This window comes from Pipistrellus hanaki (genome assembly GCF_964339955.1).
Source record: "Pipistrellus hanaki genome assembly, chromosome: 15".
NCBI lineage: Eukaryota > Metazoa > Chordata > Mammalia > Chiroptera > Vespertilionidae > Pipistrellus > Pipistrellus hanaki.
The window spans coordinates 26,612,933-26,634,292 of record NC_140517.1 but is presented as its reverse complement, the minus strand read 5'-3'; the positions used below and the strand labels follow the sequence as shown (position 1 = coordinate 26,634,292).

Sequence of the window (21,360 nt, the reverse complement as noted above, 5' to 3'; positions counted from 1 at the left end):
TAAGACTATCAGAAAACACAGATATTTACATTATGATTCATTAGCAGTAGCAAAATTACAGTTATGAAGTAGCAACGAAAATAATTTTATGGTTGGGGGTCACCACAACATGAGGAACTGTATTAAAGGGTCACAGCATTAGAAAGGTTGAGAACCACTGTTCTAGACAAATGCCCTTTCTGAAAGAAAGGTTATCAGTCCTATATATCAAGATATTAAAAAAAAAAAGTGTGTTTTTAAAATCAGAGCTACCATTATTGCAATTCTCTTTAAATTCTCACAACTTAGTCCATTCTTGCTTTTGGAAATTGGCTAACATCACGAGCTCTGGAGCTGCTTACATTCCAATCCTGACACTTCAATAGTTGTACTTCAATATTTACTTAACCTCCCTGGACCTCATGTATATCCTATATAATAAAAAGCTAATATGTAAATTGTCTCCTTCGGAGTTTGACCATCCAGGAGTATGACCAGCCAGGAGTTCGATCACTCACTATGACGTGCGCTGAGCACCAGGGGGTGGCATGGGATGAAAGGGTGGCCGGAACGAAGGAAGGCCTACACCAGCAGTTGGCAGCCGGGGAAGGAAGGCCCCGGCCAGCAGCCAGAAGGCCCTGATCGACCCTGATTGCCAGCCAGGCCTAGGGACCCTACCCATACACATATTTCATGCCCTGGGCCTCTAGTAATAGTACAACAGGCTTTACCTCAAAGGATTGTTTGTGGATTAAATAAGTAAATGTGTCAGTTGGTACATAATGAATACACAGTAAACAATAGCTGTTACTATTACATTAGAACCATTTTGTTAGCACTACTCTCCCATCCCCTTTTTGTTCTGGCCCATTCCTCCTGAACCCTGTCAAGACTAAATTCAAAAGCTACTCTCCTCTGTGGTTCCAGTCCTGACCATTCCTATCATGCCTCAGCTACACACATCAATGTGCAACGCTAACCCCCAGAGCCATGTGCTGTAGGCAGAGGTTTATGTGAATCTAACTCACCACATATTGGAAACGAATGACCCACAAGGGTAGGAAAGGAATAATTTCTTTTCTTCCTCTTTTCATTCAGTTCCACGGAGTCACATCTCACATGTGAGATTCTAAAGTCAGCGAGTTAAGTCACCGTCATGCAGTCTAAGTGTCCTCTGACAGCCCTTTCTATTTTCCTTGCATTGCACAGTGGTTTGGTGTATACATCCCTGACTCTAAGTCCGGCACGCTGAAGGTGGAGACCCCCAGGGCCAGGCAAAGAACGGGCCCAGAGGAAAGGCTACAAGCCGAGGTGTGGGCATTTGAGCTGTTCTTTGCAGAGGACTGGCCAAGCCTAAGAAGACATAACGGGAGTGACGGGGAATGGAGATGCAGGGACGAGAATCCGGTGTCCTGCTCACCAGGAAGACTCACTCGCTTCTGTCCCTGTCGAGTTCCCATCCTGTAACACGTGAACAGGTGGAGCATTCATCCAGCGGATGAAAATAAACGGAGCTGTGTCCTACGACACAGGGCAAATTCTCAACCCAGGGAGCTAACTAAATGTGTGCCTGATGGAGGCTCCAGTGCAAGTGGCTTTGAAGTCCTACTGTGTGTCAGTCATTGAACAATCATTAAAAAAAAAATGCAGAAGTGAATACGACAGTCTGCTTCTTCCAGTAGAGTCTACTCTCTTTTGTGAAAAGCAGTGAGCCATGAGCAGGAACATAGATGGCTGTTTCCGAAGAGGACTCCCCTCCATTCCTAATATGGACTAGGGCTCGGTCAATGTTTGTGACTCAAATGAATGAATAAGAAAAATGGAAGAATGAGGCCGCCATCAGGAGAGTCCAAAGTGCACATGTTAACAGCTTCTGATTAAAGAGGCACCTGGGAACAACAAGGAGCTTTTCCTCCATATTTTCTGTCCGAACTCCACTTCGGGAACATCGGGACAGAAATTATGGCTCCCAGCGGCCTCTCCCATTTCCAGGCAGGCAGCACCGCGCGCTGCACCATCCGCAGCGCTGTGAGCCTCCACAAGTCTCCGCGCCCCTGTTCACACTTCCCGGGGCTGCGGCCGGTGCCCTGCTTCCCTTGCTTTGAAAGAGGAGCCACTTCCCTCGTGGGCCTCCGGTGCTCTCTGCAGCTCCACTCGTTAAAAAAATATATTTTTTTATTTATTTCAGAGAGGAAGGGAGAGGAAGAGAGAGATAGAAACATCAATGATGAGAGAGAATCATTGATTGGCTGCCTCCTGCAAACCCCTTCCTGGGGATTGAGCCTGGAACAGGGCCTGTGCCCTTGACTGTAATCGAACCCGGGATCCTTCAGTCTGTAGGTCGAAGCTCTATCCACTGGGCCAAACTGGCTAGGGCTGCAGCTCCCCTCTGATTCTGTGACGGGTTTGGGAAGGAGCTCCCCACTGCAAATGCACACACAGTTTACATGTCCTCTGCCTTCCTGGGAATAGACACTGTGAGCATCCCCTCCACACATGTGCAGGGGCGCGCACACACACACACACACACACACACACACACACCAGTGCAGAGCCCCTGCTGACAGCCAGACACAATGGCACAAAGGACGCCCCTGGAGGTTCTCTTTCAAGCAGAGCCCCTAATTCTTCCAGAATGGGCCAGCCCACTGTCCAGCACGGGGACACACGCGCCTTCCCAGAGACCAACCAAACCCAGTGTGTGTGTGTGTGTGTGTGTGTGTGTGTGTGTGTGTGCGCGCGCGCGCGCGCACGTTGACTGCAGGCACACAGATACCTGCACCGTGAGATACACACTCCCCGTAGGCGGAAACAGACGGCCTTCCATCACCTGTCATCCCAGCATCAGAACTCCATTAGGCCAACCCAAACCAGGAGAGGCCACGTGTGCCCGTCAGACTAACAAAGATCAGAAGGAAAGTTGGTGCATGGTGTCGACAGAAGTGCAGACAACCTTGCAACTGAGGATCTAACCTCATGCACCAACATCCAAAAGGCACGTGGGCACAGCATCGCCTTCCTAGGTGTGTGTGGTACAGAGATGTGGGCGCAGCCCCAGTGTCCAGCAGGGACCGGGTGAAGTCAGCATGGGTCACCTTCACTGTGGAACGCGCCACAGCTGTACAAAGGTGTGAAGTCAGCTGATGGGGATAAGCTAGGTGGAAGCAGCAGGGGTGGCATGGGTGTGAGCGCTAGAGGAAACCTACGTGCCCGTGGGTTTTTGCGGGTATAGATGATCTCTGGACAAAGGAGACAGGAGAGAAGTGAGGGGGATTTTAAAGAGAGACTCCCTCCCCTGGATTTCTGTCTGGTGCATAGATGACTTACTTAAAACAACAAATATTGTCAATCTCACTTCGCTATAGCATTAGAATAGAGAAACCAAAAAGCCTTCCAATACCTCTTCTCACGCTGGGCTCAGTCAGTAGGGACCCCTGGGGTCCTCAAGGTGCCAGGCTAGTGGGTTAGAGAATTTAGCTCCCGCCTGGATCTGCCTCTCCTTAGACCAACGGAAAAGACACCCGGTTTCAGTTTGCCCACGTGTGCTGGCTTGGGGGCCTGTGCTGAGATGGTGGCATGTTGTAAAGATACTTAGAAAAGCAGAGAGCTCTGTGCTGTGGTGGCAACAGACTGAAAATACAAATCCCCGCGTGTTAGGCACTGAATTGTGCCCCCTGTAACCTGTACGTTGGAGCCCGGACTCCCGACATGACTGCACTTGGAGATGGGGCCTGAGGAGAGTGATCCAAGTTAAATGGGGTCATAAAGATGGGGCCCTGGTTGACCAGGGCTGGTGTCCTTATACAAAGAGGAAAAGACACCAGAACTTTCATTCTTCGAGAGGAAAGGCCATGTGAAGCCACACAGAGAAGGCAGAGAGAGGCCTCCGGAAAACCCAACCTGGCCGATACTTTGATGTTGGACTTCCAGCCTCCAGAGCTGTGAGAAAGCAGTGTCTTTTGTTTAAGTTCCCAGTAGGTGGCATTCTGTGGTGGCAGCCACAGCTAAACCGATGTAGCCCTAAATCTCTGATCCGGAATCTTGCTGATGGTGGTGATCCCCTTCCAGGCCCACACACCTCACTCCTCCTCCCAAAATGCAAACACGAAGTTCGACCTCGCCTGCAAAGGGCGGGCACGTCTGTCTGCCCAACGGGAGAAAAATCTTCAGGGCAACCCGCAAGTACCTCTTCTTTCCCCACTTGTCTTTCTCCTTCCCAAACACCAGGTAGCCTCGCTGACTCCAAGGTGCTAGCATTGCAAGAGGCAGCCGAGAACCCCCTGAACCAGTGTGGAGCCCGGGACCCCGCCCGGATAGTGAGAGAGGCCCCGGGCGCCAGGAGAGCACTGTGTGGAGCCGGGCTGTTGGCACACCTGCTCTGTCCCCTCACCTGGGGTTCCAGGGCGGTGTCACAGGAACCTGACTGTGGAGAACTGGGTCGCCTTCTCCATGCTCCCCGTCTGGTGGGGCGGCAGGGGCCGGCGGTGCTGGGGGCACCCCCAGTGCAGGGACGCCTCTGCAGCAGGCAAATGCAGGGAACAGCATTTGGAGCAAATCCCCTTGACAGAAACTTGCCCCCGGTCCAAAAGCATCATTGAAAACCCAAATGGTTTAAGTCTGGCAGCGCATCAGACGGCCGCTTGTGTAAGAAACGTGTGATGAGTGGTCACAGCAAAGGCAGCCCTCCCAGCGCTGCGTGCCGGTCTTCTGGAAATGGATTTTAGAGTTCCCGGAGTGACGGTCTCTGGAAGTGAAGTTGTTTTGAATGGAGGGAAGGGATTTACCGTTTCCTAAGTGATTCACGTTAACCAGAAACACACCAGTTAACCCCCAAGGTCACCCAGAGACCCAGGTATACGTTAATGTTTTTTTCCAATTAGCACAGACTCTGGATGAAGTGTCTCAGAGGGTGGCCCTCTCCCTGTGACTTGGCGGACATGGCATCCATCACAGGCCTGGAGAAATCCCGGTGTCAGCGGGCCGGGCAGACACCAGCCGCTCGGATCCTGGGCCCCCGACGCAGCCAAAGTCCACAGCTGCTGCGGCCCCGGCTCCGGCCAGCACCTCAGCCGGCCAGCACCCCGGCGTGCAGAGTGCTCCATACCCCTACCCCACAGGAGTGAATACCCTGCAGGAATATGGGAAACCCTACAGAGCCTGGAGACCGGCCTGGGGTCTGCTCCCCGCCGAAGCCCCTCCAAAGGTTTTAACCGGCTTTAGAGCAAAGCAATGCCTGGTGCAGAGCTGTAGCCAAATGGTAATTTTTTCAGCCCATTTAAAGATGAAACCTTCCTTTTGCTGCAGTTCTTAGAATTGTTTTTCCATCAACTCCCCCCTCCTCCCACCGCCTCACCCCTTCAGCCAGCTTTCTCTCAAGTTGGATCTCAGCTGGGTTCACCCACTCCCAGCCCCTGAGAGCTGGGGAAGCAGGAATTTTAACTTTTAAAATGCTCACTGTCTGAGGGAACTTAGAAAATCTCCGGCTGCTCTGGGACAGTTCTCTCCTCTGCAGAAGCATGTCTTTTGTAAATGTGTTCGTTAGTCAAGAGTTTTCTGAGTTTCCAGGGTCCCACAACTCTGTCACTCATAGCAACGTCTGTGCTTGAGTCCCGATTAACTCAGGAGCACCCATACTAAGGCTTTAAAAATTATCTGCTGCTTCCCACCCCGCTCTGGCTCCTGTTCCTGTGAACTGAGGTTTCCAGTGAGGGGAGGGGGGCCGAATGAGGATCTTCTTGCACCACAGGTCAGCTTGCTGAGAACCGGTACCAGAACTCAATGGGTGCACAGGGCATTGTTAACTGTTTTGTTTGACTTTTGTGTTGTGTGTGTGTGTTTAATTGTTCCTCTCCACAGAAATCTTTAGCACAGGGCGAAAGATTTATGTGATCTGAAGAGAAACCAGAGTATGTTCGCTGTTTCTAATGAAGGAGCACAGCGCGTAGTCAGCACCGATGACCCATGTGGGAGATACTAGGCGTGGTGGTGTGATCGCTGTGACTGGGACAATGACCTGAGCAGTTGTAAGTTGAACACCTGTCACCTGAGCGGGCCTTCTCCAGGGGGCAGAGTCTCCGCCCACATTTCAGTGAACCTTCCATGCGCCGAGCCCTCTGCAGCACTGGGCATACCCAGGGGCACTGTTGGAGCAGGGGAATCCGGGGCCCGTCTGCTGCGTCATTCCCCCAGGAACACACACTCTCCAACTCCCAGTGTCCTCCAGGTGCCGCATTCTAAGTTGTTGCCAAGTAGTTGAATAGCTCGAGCTGAGCGACCAAGACTCTATGCCATTTCTCAGAACTGCTAACCTAGAGGGGTGGGGCGTGCTTGGTGTCCAATAACTGGCTGAAGTCACTTGGGGCAAAATAGATCTCTTTGCTTCTTTGTTCTTGTTCGTTGCTGGATAACAAGAAACGTCCAGGCTAATATCCATCACTTGAATAAACATCATGACAATTAGTTGACTTTCTTACACCATGTGTCTCCTTTGTCACATTTAATAAAAGAAAAAGCTGGCAGTGGGGGCCCGGGTGATGTGTGCTCGCTCAGCTGGGCGGTCACTGTCAGCCAGGGGTCCGGGGCGTCTGGGTCACCTGGTGCTGCGTCCATCGAAGACGGTGTTCCTCGCAGGGTCTGCCCTTGGCCTGGGCCGGCTGAGCAGCGCTCCGGTTCCGGAGGCTTCGTCCCACAGGGTTTCACTCTGAAAGGACACCGGTTCCGGGTCCAAACAGCATGTCTGTGCATTTAAATCCGTGCGTCCCAAGCACTTTTGAACGCATGTTCCTCCTGGACATTCCAAGAGCACAGTTTTTAACCGATGGCCATAGTCACCTCTGGAGGCCTGAGGAATCCGCACCCTCTGCCTCTGCCCAAGCCCCACAGCAGCAAAACCAAGGCGTAAACACCTTCTGCTGAGGCTCAAGGGGACTACGCCTCTGACAGGTGACAGGGAAGGTTTTCCCCAATGTCGCAGAGCATGCCAAGTGTGAAATAAACCAAGAATACAGCTCCCGCAAAAAATCCTGTCCTATATAATCTTATATAATAAAAGGCTAATATGCAAATAGCCTAAATGGCAGAGTGACCGGTTGCTATGATGTGCACTGACCACCAGAGGGAAGACACCCAATGTAGGAGCTGCCCTCTGGTGGTCAGTGTGATCCCACAGGGGGAGAGCCGCTCAGCCAGAAGCGAGGCTCATGGCTGGAGAGTGCAGCGGCGGTGGCGGGAGCCTCTCCAGCCTCCGCAGCAGCACTAAGGGCTCCCAGACTGCAAGAGGGCGCAGGCCGGGCTAAGGGACCCCCCCCCCCCATCCAAGGGCATGAATTCTGTGCACCAGGCCTCTAGTTAAAATAGAATTACCATACAATCCAGCAATTCTATTTCTGGGTAAATATCCAAAAGAATTGAAAGCAGGGTCTCAAAGAGAAATTTGTACATCTGTGTTCATAGCAGCATTATTCACAATAGCCAAGACCAAGATGATGAATGAAAAAACACAACATGGTGTATTATTCAGCCTTAAAAAGCGAGGAAATCCTGACCCAGGCTGCAGCATGGGTGAACCTTTAGGACATGATGCTGAGTGAGCTAAGCCCATCACAAGACAACAAATAGTGCAGGATCCCACTCAGACACGGCCCTAGAAGAGTCAGAGTCATCGGGACAGAAAGCAGAACGGGGGTCTGCAGGGGCGGGGAGGGGAGGGGAGTTAGTGTTAAATGGGCACAGGGCTTCGGTCTGGGCAGAAGAGTAAGTCCTGGCGGTGGATGGTGGTGACGTTTGCACAACAGCGTGAACGTGCTCAGTGCTGCCGAACTGTCCACTTAAACATGCCTAACGTGCTACGTTTTATGCTATGTGTATTTCACCACAATAAAAATGCAAAAATAGATAAACCAGAGTCCAGACAAAGTCCTCCCCACCTAAGCCTGGATGTATGAAGCGTCTCTCAGGAACCCTGGGGGCTTGAAAGCCCAAGGCTCCCTCCCACCTGGCACCCTGGGGGCAATGATCCTGCTCACGTGGCCCCTTTAAGGTCTGAGCAGGGATCCTCGCTGTGTGGTCAGAGGCCACCTCCAGCAGAGTCCGCTGGGAGTGATGAACAATGCAGGTTCCTGGGCACCAGGAACAGATCTCGGAGTGGAGGGGCTTAATTGCTTTGTAGCAAGCACCTCGCATAATTCTCATGCCCACACAAACAGAGGGCAGATCCTTTACCCAGATTGCCCTTCAAAATGTTGATTCACAAACCAAAACCCAGCTCTGGTCCAATCCCAGACAGGAAAGCCACTCGAAATTGCTTTTCACAAGCACACTCTGTAATATTTTAAGTCCCCAGGTCTCCGTACTGTCATAACCTTTTTAAAAGGTGTTAATCTAGAGGTGACTGGTGGTGAAAATGTATAGAATCACTGAATTTCTCAGGCGAGGCCAATGAGACCAGCCCTCTCACCTGCTGGCGAGGCCGCCGGGCCACAGTACAAAGCTGGAGCCCAGCACAGTCCTGCTCACGCAGCACTTTTGCTGCCAGGGCCACCTGCTGCTCTCAGTACCCACCGAGGCCCCAAGTCACAGCTCCTCTGCGGCGGGGGCAGGGGGGCTGCCACACCATGAGGTGTGAGCTTCCCCTGGATTCAGGGGGTCGATCTCACCTGGCCTCCTGCCTGCAGGGGCGGGGGGTGGGGGGGGATAGTGGTCAGGCAGTTGAGAGGGTGTCAGCCACATCCTGTCAACCTCTCAGGGATGTTGGCCAAGCAAGCAGCCCCCCAAAGGACATCCTCCTACTCTCTCTTGATGAGTAGCCCTCACCCGGAAACGCAGATCTAGTTAGCAGCAAGCAAGCCCTCTGGTCCAACCCGGCAGGCTGGTGGGCGAGGAGGTCAGACGGAGACCGGACAAAAGCGCCGGAGGAAGGTAAGTGTATGAGGGCTCGTCTGGGCCTATTGAAAGCAGGCCCAGCCCAGGCCCGGCGTGGGGAAGAGCCCCTCCAGGGGGGCCGGGGACGTGCTGCTGCAGCCTCACAGCACAGGCTCCTCCCCAAAAGCCGCCTTGGCAGGTGCTACGTTGCCCATAAAAGCAAGAATGAGAGCTCAATAAACACAGGCCCCTTCCACGAGGACCCCTGAGGAGACCACCCGCATTGAGGTAGTTTGTCCTCTCTGCGTTTGTTCAGTCAATAAATGGTTTTTGAACCCGCGGACGTGGCGAGGGGCTATCTACCCCCCTGCCCATGGGGAGTGACAGACACAGCGGTATGTGACACGTGGCAGATTCTAGGGGCCAACAAGCCTACCCTGAGAGAAGAGGCATCTGAGAGGGCTTTGAAGGAAATGTGGGAGTTTGCTGGGTATAAGGTTTTTGTTGTTGTTGTTGTGTTTTGCTTTGTTTTTAATTGATTTTTTTACAGAGAGGAAGAGAGAGGGATAGAGAGTTAGAAACATCGATGAGAGAGAATCACCGATCAACTGCCTCTTGCACACCCCCCACTGGGGATGTGCCCGCAACCAAGGTACATGCCCTTGACCAGAATCGAACCTGGGACCTTTCAGTCCGCAGGCTGACACTCTATCCACTGAGCCAAACCGGTTTCGGCTGTGTGTAAGGTTTTAAAGACCAGCTCTGCCTCCTGTTTTACCAGAAGGAATCTGGGGCCTCAAGAGAGAAAAGAATCTTCCCAGCACGTATTAGCGGTAAGACCGGACCTGGGCGCTGATCCCAACACCCAGCATGACCTGCGTCCCGGGGAGCTGTGGGCAGGAGGGGGCAGCTCTTTAAGGAGAGACCACCTGGCAAGTCCATCCTCTTGCTTCCTGGTGGAAGGTGTTCTCTTAGCTTCAGTCTCGCACCCACCTCATCTTCACTCAGCTCCTCTGCACCTGGGCCGAGCTCTGCAGGGCAGCCGAGCTGGTGGAGAGCAAAAGTGAGGGGGTCTCTCATCTCTGCTCAGGTGCCGCAGTTCCAGGGCCGGGGCGGGCAGGGACTGGACAAATGGTTTCTGCCAAGGCACAGATGTGCCAGCCCAGCAGGTAAGAGGGGCACTCAGACGGCTGTGGTCCTTTCTGTGAGAGCCAATCCACCCACCCACCAGCCGCCGGGCAAAGTGACTGGACGAGGAAGAGCTGGGAGAGCCACGGGCAGGTGTCCTGCGTGGCCTTCGCACCTCTCCCTCCAGGAACAGCCAGAGGAGCGGGCCTGGGTGCCCCTCGCTGGGGCACGTCCAGGTATCACCCCTGGCAGCCAGGGGCAGCAGACAGTGTGACCTTGGAGAACTCTCCCCTTGACATGACCTCAGTTTTTTTTCCAAAAATGACAACAGAATCAGCTCCAGCCTCTCCTGACCCCCAGGGGAGGCGGAGAATTTGAGTTAATAAATTGAGCAAGCATCCGGGAATGCAGAAGGTGTGTGACCTCACTCTGAAGGGACAGGCCTGCCAGGGGCCTGCTCGCGAGTGTCCCTCTCTCACCCGCCACAGCCAGAGCCCTCTCGAGCACCTACCATGCACCAGGCACTGCCTGAGCACACAGCATGCTCCCCACGCAATCCTGCGGGCACGTTCACAGGGCCACACGCCCACCGCTAACCTGCCAGCCTCTGGACCCCTGGGTGTCAGCCCCTCCTCCGCCTCCCCACAGAAAGCCGTCTTTGCACATTTTGCTATTTTACACATAAAGGGAAGAGCAAGAGCTCAATAAAAACAGGCCTTTTCGACGAGGGGGTCTTCAACTCCCAGCATTGGCATCACCTGGCCCTGGAGGGGCTCTGGGACACAGAGGCCCAGCCCAGGCTTGGCCCTGGGGACGTGGGTGGGGCTCCCTTCAGACTTCTGGAAGATGAGACAGGGCAGCAGGAGCCACGCCCTGCGTCTCTCCAGGTGCCTCTGTGAGGACAGCAGCAAACCCTCGAGGCCAGCTGGACGCCAGCACAGAGTGGCCATGTGAGGCGAAGGGCAAACGGCAAAGCTGGGCCTGCACCTGCATGGAGAAGCCAGGATGTCTGTGTGCTATTTGGGAAGGGCGTCTGGGATTGCCCTCCCCGCCACGTGGCCCAGCAGGAGGGGAGGTGGGGGGAGCAGGGAGCACGGGGTGATCACCCAGCATCTGAGTGATGGATGCGCATGCGTTCATTGTGTGCACAGACCTTTGAAATTTCCCAAGTAATTGTCTCCTTCATCCTGACCAATTCAACTACAGAGCCACGCTGTCCCCTACAGTGTGTTTCATCCCTCCTCCCTGGGACTTCAGGCCACTTAAATTAAAAAAAAAAAAAAAAAAAAAAAAAAAAAAAAGGCAGCAATGGCATTTAACTGATGAGGCGAGGGAATCTAGTCCAAAATGTAGGGACAGCCGGGATCAGTTTGGCTCAATGGATAGAGCGTCGGCATGGGGACTGAAGGGTCCTGGGTTCGATTCCGGTCAAGGGCATGTACCTTGGTTGAGGGCATATCCCCAGTAGGGGGTGTGCAAGAGGCAGCTGATCGACGACTCTCTCTCATCGATGTTTCTTACTCTCTATCTCTCTCCCTTCCTCTCTGTATAAAATCAATAATATATATATATTTTTTAAATGTAGGGACACATGCAGAAATGAACATGAAAACTATTGCCAAGTCCAATAGGTTGGACTTCTCTTTTCATTATCTTGGGTTGAGAAACAAGGACATACTTCTGCCTTCTCATCAAAATGAACAGATTTTGCCAGGCCATAGAGGTGAACGCAGAAAACGCATATCTTAAACAGCCTTTGGGATCAAGGGCAAAAATTAGCCTGAAACATTTCAACTGCGGCACGTGTTGCACCTATTATCTCATCTGTGCTTGAAAACTGAGATAGAAAAGTGAGCCTCGAATAGCAAGAAAGAACTTACACGGAAAGCAGGAACGGTGGAGGTAGCTGGCGGGGCAAACGGATCTCAGCCCCTCGAGAGCGCAGCGGCAGCCAGCATCCATCACGTGTGCTCCCTTATCTCCTCACTGCCCCCCAACAGGACTTCACAGAGCGGGGCTGACGCCGAGCCAATATTTGGTAATATTTTATTCTATTTACAGCATCTCATGGCAACACCGTGCGTGGTTATTGAAGTTAGATACAACCCGATCAACAAACAGACACAGCTGCAGCTGGTAACACAGCTCGGCTCCCAGGGGCGAGAGCCTGTCCCGGACCACCCCGGAGAGGCCTGGGCTGTGCACCCCGCGGTCTGGCCTCCCCCGCCCAAAAGGTACCTGTTCCTAGAGGCACATCCTCCGCCATGGAGCCAAACCATCCCGGTTCGATAGGACCATGGATCCTCTATTCCTCTCCTCCTTCCAAACACCGCCCCCTCCGATTCAGGGATGTTGAAATGCTTTCAGGAAGCACAGAGCTCTCCTTCCTCAACCAGGAATCGAATGTAACATGAAGATCGACCCACGGAAAGCAACATCCTGGCTTCAATTCATACTAAAGTGTAAATGGCTGACAGCAGCCTCCTCTAAGCCCAACAGAGTCTGGGCTTCTTCCCGTTGAAGCCTTCGAGGGCCTGCACAGTTTGGCCCTGCTGCCCCCTCTCACCTGCCCCCTCTGCTCTTTGCTTGACAGTTTGTGCTGAACTTTTCCACCGGCTGTCCTCCCCATACTACCTGGCTCCCACTGCCCCCTCTTTGCCCTCCCTGCTGCTCCTCACTCCCACAGGCCAGACCCGGTGCTCCCCTGCTCCCATATCCTCTCTCCGTTACCGCCCGGGCTCATCTCTACCATCTCGCCCCTCTTGGTGTGACTGCTCATCTGTCTCCCCAAATAGACTGGCTCTGCTTCTGAGCCTTTGCTGGTTTTCTAGCACCTGGCACAGGACCGGCTCCTGGTAAATGTCTGGGGTGGAAAGAACAAAGGCAGGGAGGATGGGCAGCCCAGGGCCAGATGCTATCAGGGGCTTTGGGGAGAGTCAGGCAGCTAATACACACACAGAAATAGCAGCAGGTCCCGGCTCTGGCTGAGGACCCAAATGGTGCCAGTGACCCTCCCCGGTGCCTAAGGAGGGCTGGGATCATGAGCTAGAGCAGCTCAGGGGCAAGGCCAGGGCCGGTGGCATGAGCAGGGCGGGCGGATCTGGGCTGCGGGCGAGAGGCCCCAGACCCAGGCCAGCTCAGCATGCCCTTCCCCTCCTGCTCTTGGCTGCTCGGCAGCAGGCATATCCGCTGGTTAATTTGCATCCAGTTTGGAACAAACGGATTTCTTCCATATTTATATCATAGAATAAACAGAGATTTTCCTGATCAAAGGCCGTCCGGGGGCCTGGAGACAATTACCAGAGTATTTCCCCAGCTGAGGTCACGCTGCCCATTCACGAGACGGGCCCTGGCCGTGCCCGGCACATGTTACGGCGCGATGGCCGTCAGCATTTTCCGAAAAGGACCGAAACTTCACACTCTCCCAGCGGCTCCCGGCTTGAAGAATTAATCAACAGCCCAGCTGGCGGGAGTGAGACTGCCACTGCCACGCAGGCGTGTCAACCCTCCACACGGCCCTACGAGGCTGGAGGGGACCCCTCCCCCCCCCTTATAAACAGGGTGGAGGCCTGTTCTGACCACATGTGCCCGAGGTCACACGGCATCGAGCGGAGGAGACTGGAACCCATGCCAGAGGCTGCAGATGCTGCTCCAGGCACAGGGCGCCCTAGTGAGGCTGGTTTCTAGAGAAACGGTCCAGGGATGTTCCCACCGTAAGGAGGGTGTGTGGGGGATGGCAGGGTAATGAGCTTGTAAGTCCACATGGAATTTATTCTGTGTGTGAGGTAGGGCTCTAACTTAAGGTGACCAGACATCCCGCTTTTGACGGGACAGTCCTGATATTTAACAATAACGCCAAAAGAGTAAGGGACGTCTGGTCACCTTACTCTAACTTCCTGTTTTTCCAAAAGGTGGATTAATTGTACCAACAGTATTTCTGAATCATCCTTCCTCTACTTGACATGTGACCAGATTTCCTAAATGAAATTCTCCCCTTTCAAGGACCACACGCTGGACTCGATGCATTTTTAAAAGCCCACCTACCTGTGTTCTGCACCCTGCTTCCGGCTGTGCACACCTGAGCACGGCGTGATGACTCCGAGGGCCAGGCGCCTGCCTCCCCCGGCGTCTTCCGGCCTGGCCTCTCCCAGGCTCTGTCTCTCCTGCGCTCCGGCCGCCGGTGCTGACTCTCTGCTCCGTCCTCCTCTTTCTAAAGGTCTGTCTTCTTTCCCATGTGTCTGTTTCTCTCTTCTGTGTTATAATATTCGCGGATCTGACTTCCAAGTCGGCTGCTTTTCTCGTCAGCTTTGTTAATTTTAATGGCTACATTTTTTTCATTTAAATAAATTCTGCCGGAAAACCGTTTCTCCTGTTCTGGTCTTTCATTCTGACCCTTTTTATGTGTCATCATTTTAAATGAACACACCTATTTCATATTGTTCTGTTATTTCTGTTATTGACAGAGCATCGGTCCTGTGTTGGTTAATTTTTTCTCGTGAGAGTTTATTTCTTCATATGGTTTTCTCCTGTGCTTCTCTCTGGAAGAAGCTCTTTTCTGGGCGTGTCCCCGGGACGGAGAACGGAGGAAATGTATATGTGTTTACCAGCTCCCCGGGTTCTGGCCTCGGTTTTATGTGAATTCCTGTCTTCATGATTCTGTGCCATGCAGACAGTATAAATGCAGTCACCAGACCCACACACAGGACAGGTTTGAGTTTATTTTTCATGGCAAACTGCCTGTCTCCGCTCGATCCCTGGACGACAACAAGTTTCCTCATCACTTCCCCAGGCCGACGAGCAAGGTTTTCAGCCCATGTTACAGTATCTGCCCGGGTCCCCGACGGCACTGAGGCTTGTAGGCACTTGTAGTTATAGGCATTCAGAGTTGTTAGGCGTGTGTAGTTGTAGGTGCCATAGTTGTAGGAACCTGAAGTTGTAGGTGCCACAGTTGTAGGTGCCCATAGTTACAGGCACTATAGTTGTAGGTGCCCATAGTTACAGGCACTATAGTTGTAGGTGCCCATAGTTACAGGCACTATAGTTGTAGGTGCCCGTAGTTGTAGGTGCCCGTAGTTGTAGGCACCTGAAATTGTAGGCATGTGTGTGGTAAGCACTGGTAGTTATACATACACAAGTGTGTCCATGGATGCTGAGGTCTTTGAGCTCAGAAGGCAGATTTCATCTATATGTCCTCCTCGCCAGTGGCCAGGCTCAAGATAAAGCTTACCCACAGTCATCACTCAGATGCACTTATCTTAATTCAGCACCAAAAGTCTGAGCACTCATCAAGTGTCACGCTCTGCACCAGGCCTTTTTAAACGTTAAGACCATTTAATCCTCTCAAGAAGGGAAACAGAACGGATTAAGGGGTGGGCTGGCTGCGGCTGCCCAGGAGACCCACTTACGGTGGGCAGGAGAAGACGGCTGGATTAACGGTGTCAGGGTGGTCACCCAGGTCTCCACCTCCACTTACCAATTAGCAGATGTAAATTGGTCTTCGGCAGAAGTGCCCACAATGCATCTGTCCGGCTTAATTTTATTGACTGTTACAGTGGGGTACTGCCTGCCAGGAACACAGAATTTATATTTTCAACCCTTTAATAAGAAACTCAAGAAGCTGTGTGGCTGAGAAAATTGCAAAATAAGCCCTAGCCAATTTGGCTCAGTGGATAGAGCATCAGCCTGTGGACCGGAGTCCCTGGTTCAATTCTGGTCAAGGGCACCTACCTTGGTTGCAGGTTTCTCCCAGCCCAGGCCCTCATAGGGATGCAAGCAAGAGGCAACCAATCAATGTGTTTCTCTTACATTGATATTCCTCTCTGTCTTTCCCTCTCTCTTCCACTCTCTCTGAAAATCAATGGGGGGAAAAAAAAATCCTCGGGTGAGGATTTAAAAACAAAAAATTGCAAAATAAGACTGTCAATAAATTAAGGATTAGTGTTTCTGATTTCCCCCCAGAATATCGATTCAGCCAGAGGAAGTAAAAGAGAAAGTGGTCTATTTCCATGTGGGTAGGAAACAGGTCTCCGCAGCACTCAAGGGCCACTGGACAGACCCTCCGAAGCTGCACCAAACAGTGAGGCCTCCGCATTCAGCCTGGGCCCGGGAGTCGCGGTCCCCTGTGCGGTGAAGAGCTTGAGGCTAGTAGAGTACACTCACTGGCCCAAGAGGCCACGTAGCTGATGGATGTCCTCAGGGGTCTCTGAGGGACCATAATCCTGGACCTCCACGCTCCCTGAGCTGAGGCTGCCAGGACACAGGCCCACCTGAAGGGTCCAAAAGCATTCTTCTCGTTCTCCATCCACAGGCACGCGTCTGGTTAACTGCTTTCCTGCAAACCAAGCCTCCCATCAGCCTGCAACCAACTGGCTTCCACTCACATTCCAGAAGTGCTTTGGTTTTGCACACGGCGCCCAGACATGCAGTTCTCTTCCCAAGTAACAACCGAGGCCCTCCTGGAACCCCGAGAGATGGCAGGCAGGGAGGAGGTGACACAGCCCCCCAGAGATCCAGCCCCCACCTCACGGGCTCCCAACCCACCTTCTTCCCAGACCAGAAGCCAGAACAAACTCCACGTGGACCCAGCCTCGTGGCCAAGCTGGAGCGGACTCTGCCCCCGCCCTCCGGAGGCCCCAGGGCAGGTGTGCACCTGGGAGGCCTTGGTTCTATGGCAGCCATTGGTGTTTGAAGTCACAGAAGTTAGAGAGGCGAGAGGGAGAGTGCCATGTCTGTAGAAAGAAGCCGGAGGAGAGGCAGAGAGGCAAGGCCAGGCTGGGAAGGGGACCAGATGGGACTGCTCATGGGCCTCCCCGGAGCGGCAGGGAAGCCTGTTCACACAGGGACCTGTAGCTCATCACAGACAGGCGCTGCTGCCAGGCACACCGCCTGCGACCCCGGCACATCGTGTGGGGCCATTTGTCGCTGACCATGTGGAATAAAAAGACACATCACTGCCCCTTTGACCCGTGTCCTTTTGGTCATGAGGTCCCAGCACTCAGCCAGCGTTTGCTGAGCAACCAAGTAATCAGGAATAAGCAGCACCGACTGCCGGGAATGCGCGGGCCCGGCTCCCAGCAGTGCAGACGCCCCAAGCCCTGCAGGCAAGCACAGCTCCTCCCACCCTCAGGCCCCTTCCGACTCCAAGCACCTGCCTGAACTCGCTCAGTGGTGTCACTGACAAAAGTCAACTCGCCTCACATTCTTCCCAACAGATGACATCTGAGTGAGCTGAAACCCCAAACCTGGCACAGGGGCACAAAGTGGCTGACCAGGAGGCCTTGGCCAGAGACAAGTCCAGCAGATAGGATTCAGGACAAGGAGCCTTTAGGAGATGAAGGAGGGAGAGATGAGGGCACTTCTGAGGACCTGAGAGGTTCTGCCATGGTCCGGTGCCAAGGAATCCTCACCCGCCTGGCCTCAGCCTTCCCTCCCGGAGCCAGGGGAGAGAGGGGGGGGCGTCCCTCCTCCCACAGTCATGCCAGGAAGCACAGGGAGACTCAGCAGTCACCACTCCTGACTAACCGTGGACAACGGGCACCTGACATGAGGCATGTCCTGAGGGAGACAGCAGAGCCACGCGGTGCCAATGCCCTCTGACAGGGTGGGGACACACCGGGTTGGCAAGATGGAAGCTGGTGCAGGTTTTTTAGGAGTTACTTGGATATGTGTCCAAATTGTAAGTGGGCTTACTCCTGGTTCTGTGACCCCGCTGCTGGGAGCTCATCCTGAGGCAGCGATAGGACATCTAAACAAGATGGATGAGTAAAGATGCTCATTGCAGCTGGTTGACACTGGATTACCCAAACCCACCGACTGGGGTGTATTAAGTAAATGTGCACCCGTGCAGGTCTTACCTTTCTTCTTCATTTTTGTATCCTCAGACCCAGAAAGTGCCTGGTGCATTTTAGGAGACCCTCCACCCACATTTGCTGAAAGTTTGAATACCAGAGGTTTCACCAGGCGGCCACTGAAAAGGTCTCACAGACATGGTTCCATCCTGTCGGGAAGGACGGCCACGGTGCCCAACGACTGCGAGGTGCATGGGCAGTGGGCAGAGTAACCCGTTGGCACCAATAGATGTACAGAAAGGATGCATTCAACACTCAGCCACTGGCACCAGCGTGCTGCTTCAATTTTTTATCAATATCATTCTATTAGAAGGCCAGACAGACATTTCCAGTATGGGACACGCATTATGGTATCTCCTGAATATCCCAGAAGCACAGTGTTTCCTTCCGACTTGGATCCCGAGGCCGGCCTGCATTTCCCCACCAGCAGGTCCCTGGACTCTGACCCCATGGAGCTCGGGGGTGGCTGAGAGGGAGAGGAGAGAAGGGACCGCAGGGACTGAGTGAAAATGCTCCCAAGGGAAAGAGCTGCTGAATGTGGGGCTACTGGCAACATCGTTTGATGGCAGGAAACATCAGGAAGAGCACTTCATTCTTGGGCATCGAAACGAGGACGAAGGAAGAGAGCTTCCATCTCCTACGTGGCTGTGGAGAGGCCAAACAGTGTGGCCCGCCGTGCCTGGGAGCGGGGGCGTGAAGCTGCATTTGTTAATGGAGCTGCACCCCTCGAAGGGGAACTGGACTGCAGGGCCTGCGCGTCTCCCCCGGGGCACCCACTGCACCAGCTGCCACAGGAAACCTCCACCAGCTCCAGGGGCTCCGCCGGGACCGCTGTGTGCGAGCACCTGCTGACCTGTGGCGAGTCCAGATGCAATAACCCCCTTCAGGGCCACCAGGCGGCGGCCAGAGAAACGGGCTTATGGACAGCACGGTCCTTGTCAAGGGCCCTCAGTGAGTTTCCACTCCAGACATTTCCATTTTGTCCTGAAATTTGAATCCACCCTTGTGAGATCAAAGTTTGTCACAGACCGTCAAACCTCAGCGGGAAGGCGGGAGGTGGGTAAGAGATCAACCAAAGGACTTGTATGCTTGCACATGAGCATAACCAATGGACACAGATACTAGGGGGGTGAGCGCAGTGCTGGGGGGGAGGGTGGCTGGGGAGAGGTTAATGGGGGGAAAAGGAGACATATGTCAATAAAAAATGTTTTAAAAAGTTTGTCACCATTGAGAACACCCAAAAGAATGAAATATGGATGCTTTAAAGGATTCCAAAAATACTCTGGTAAGTGGCAGTAGAGCTGGGGCGAGCGGGCGGCTTCGGAGCTGCCCTGTGAGTCCTGGCCGGTCTGACACGGGACAGGCACACTTAGGTGAACTGGAAGCAACTTGAGCACCAGGCACCGGAACATCACACAGCTCGACAGGCATTACGACGTCCGTCGGCCAGAGCAAAGCTGAGGGCAGTAGGTCTCAGCCGATACCCTCTGATCGGAGAACAGCTGTGACAGAGTCAGCATTCCACAGTCCTGCTCCTTGGCTGGTATTTACAGTCTCGGAAAGGAGAGGGAACGAAGGAGGGGGGTGGCTCAGTGTCCTGTGCCTGTTGGAACCAATGCCCACAGAGTGGCTTAAAGCAGCACAGTGGATTCTCTCTCGGTCTGGAGGGCAGAAGTCGGACATAGTCCCCCTGGGCTGAAGCCAAGGTGTCGCAGGGCTGGTTCCTCTGGAGGCTCCGGGGAGCACTCATTTCCTTGCCTTTTCCGGCTTCTATGGGTGCTGCAGTCCTTGGCCCCTGGCCCCTGGCCCCGTCTTCACAGCCAGAGGTGTAGCACCTTCCTGTCTATCTCTCAACTCTTCTGCTCTGATCCTATCTCCTCTCCTCCCTGACTCTCCTGCCTCCCTTTTATAGGATCAGGATCACCTCCTCATCTCCAGACCCTTAATCACACTTGCAAAGTCTCTTTCTATGTAATCACAAGTCCACAAGTAGTGGGGTCAGGGTGCAGACGCCCTCGGGCCATTATTCTGCCGGCCACAGGCAGCGCCGCTGGGCGGGGCTCTGAGAGAGGCCAGTGCACACACGGGCTCTGCCAGGCAGGTGCCGCCCACCACCCACAGTTGAGGAGCCTGCAATCAGGGCAGCCCCGTGCCCGGGGCACACACATCCAGGAAGCCCAGGATCCAGTCTTTCCATTAGGCTGCTGCCCCAACGGAGCATGTGGCAGGGGGCCCAGCCTGTCCTCTGGCCGGGCTCTGGCTGTCACCAGTGTTAACCCCAAAGCCTGGCTTTTGAGGATCTTCAGGTCCATCCAGGAAGACAAGACAAACACATGGAGACACTAAACGCAATGCTAGCATCTGCCAAGAGCCTGAGCATGTGCTGCTTTGAATCCAGCTCTCACGCGAGAAACCTTGGGCGGGGAAGGGCTGAGTCATGACTCCGTCCCAGGGATGGAGGGAGGGAAGCGGTAAGCCCATGTGGAGTGTGCCTCATGGCTGAGTCAGTGAATGGATGACCTAGGACATGGGAGCCGCGCACTCTCTTTGGGAGCTGGTTGTGGCCAGGGAGCCAGAGGTCAGGGCTGTTGGAGGGGAGACTGTGGGGCCTGAGCGCCCTCCCAGTTCTGAGCAAGAACGGGTGGCAGGCGGTGGGTCCTGTGCCGTTACCACACGGGAGCGCGGCCAGCTGAAGTCATCACAGGGCCAGCCTGGGGAGGGCAATCTCCAAAACATGTGGCCGAGCATGACGAGGACACATCATCACTCCGGGCCGCGATGCAAAGCAGATGGGGAGGCTGGGAGTGTCCTCCAACAGCTGATGGGCCTCTGAGGGGCCAAGAGTGAGCGTCACTGTCCTCAGCTCCCCTGAAGATGGGCGGAGGGATGGGCAGCAGCAAGATCCTGCCCCTGCAGGTCATAGGCAGGCAGCTGGCAGCTCCAAGCCACCCTCTAGGAGGGCACGGAGGTGGGTCCTGACCGCAGGCAGGTCTAAGGGAATGTATGTCCTCCTGCGCATCAGCAGTGGACAAGGCTGGCCCCTGTCTGTGTCCCTCTCCTGGAGGAGTGTCCCCTAAGATGCCCCATGGACACCGCTTTGCCTCTCTCATCTGCTTTCCCACGCCCCACCAAACATGCCCCATCTGCACAAACCTCACTGAGCCCGCCTTGCTCACCAGTGTGAACTCCCCACGAGTCTGCAGAATATTCTGAGGGGGGGGTGGGGTGGGGGGGGGGACTTGGTATGCTTTTCAGAACTGTGGAAACCTGAAGCCACAGGGGTCAGGATACCGGGGGGGGGAGGGGGGAGGTTGAGGGGGGGGGGGGGTTCGGGAACGCCCCTCCTCCCAGGAGTGGACGGCGGAGAGGCATCAACTGGCCTTGGGGCTGCATGTGTCTGGGTCACAGACGTCGACAGTGCTCCAAGTCTGTGTTTTGTTTGCCTTCTTATGTTTTGCTTTTCACTTTTTCAACAGTCCCTGGCTGAGAAAAGCGGTCACTCTTAAATCACTCAACGGCGCATGACTGTGTGCAGTAACTTTTCACT

The 21,360-nt window shown here is 54.0% G+C and overlaps 1 protein-coding gene across 3 annotated transcripts in view; it reads right to left on the bottom strand.

The window, feature by feature from the left end:
• Nucleotides 1-21,360, bottom strand: part of ZNF469 (zinc finger protein 469) — a 289,966-nt gene that overhangs the window by 247,848 nt on the left and 20,758 nt on the right. The gene's annotated exons all lie outside the window — the stretch shown is intronic.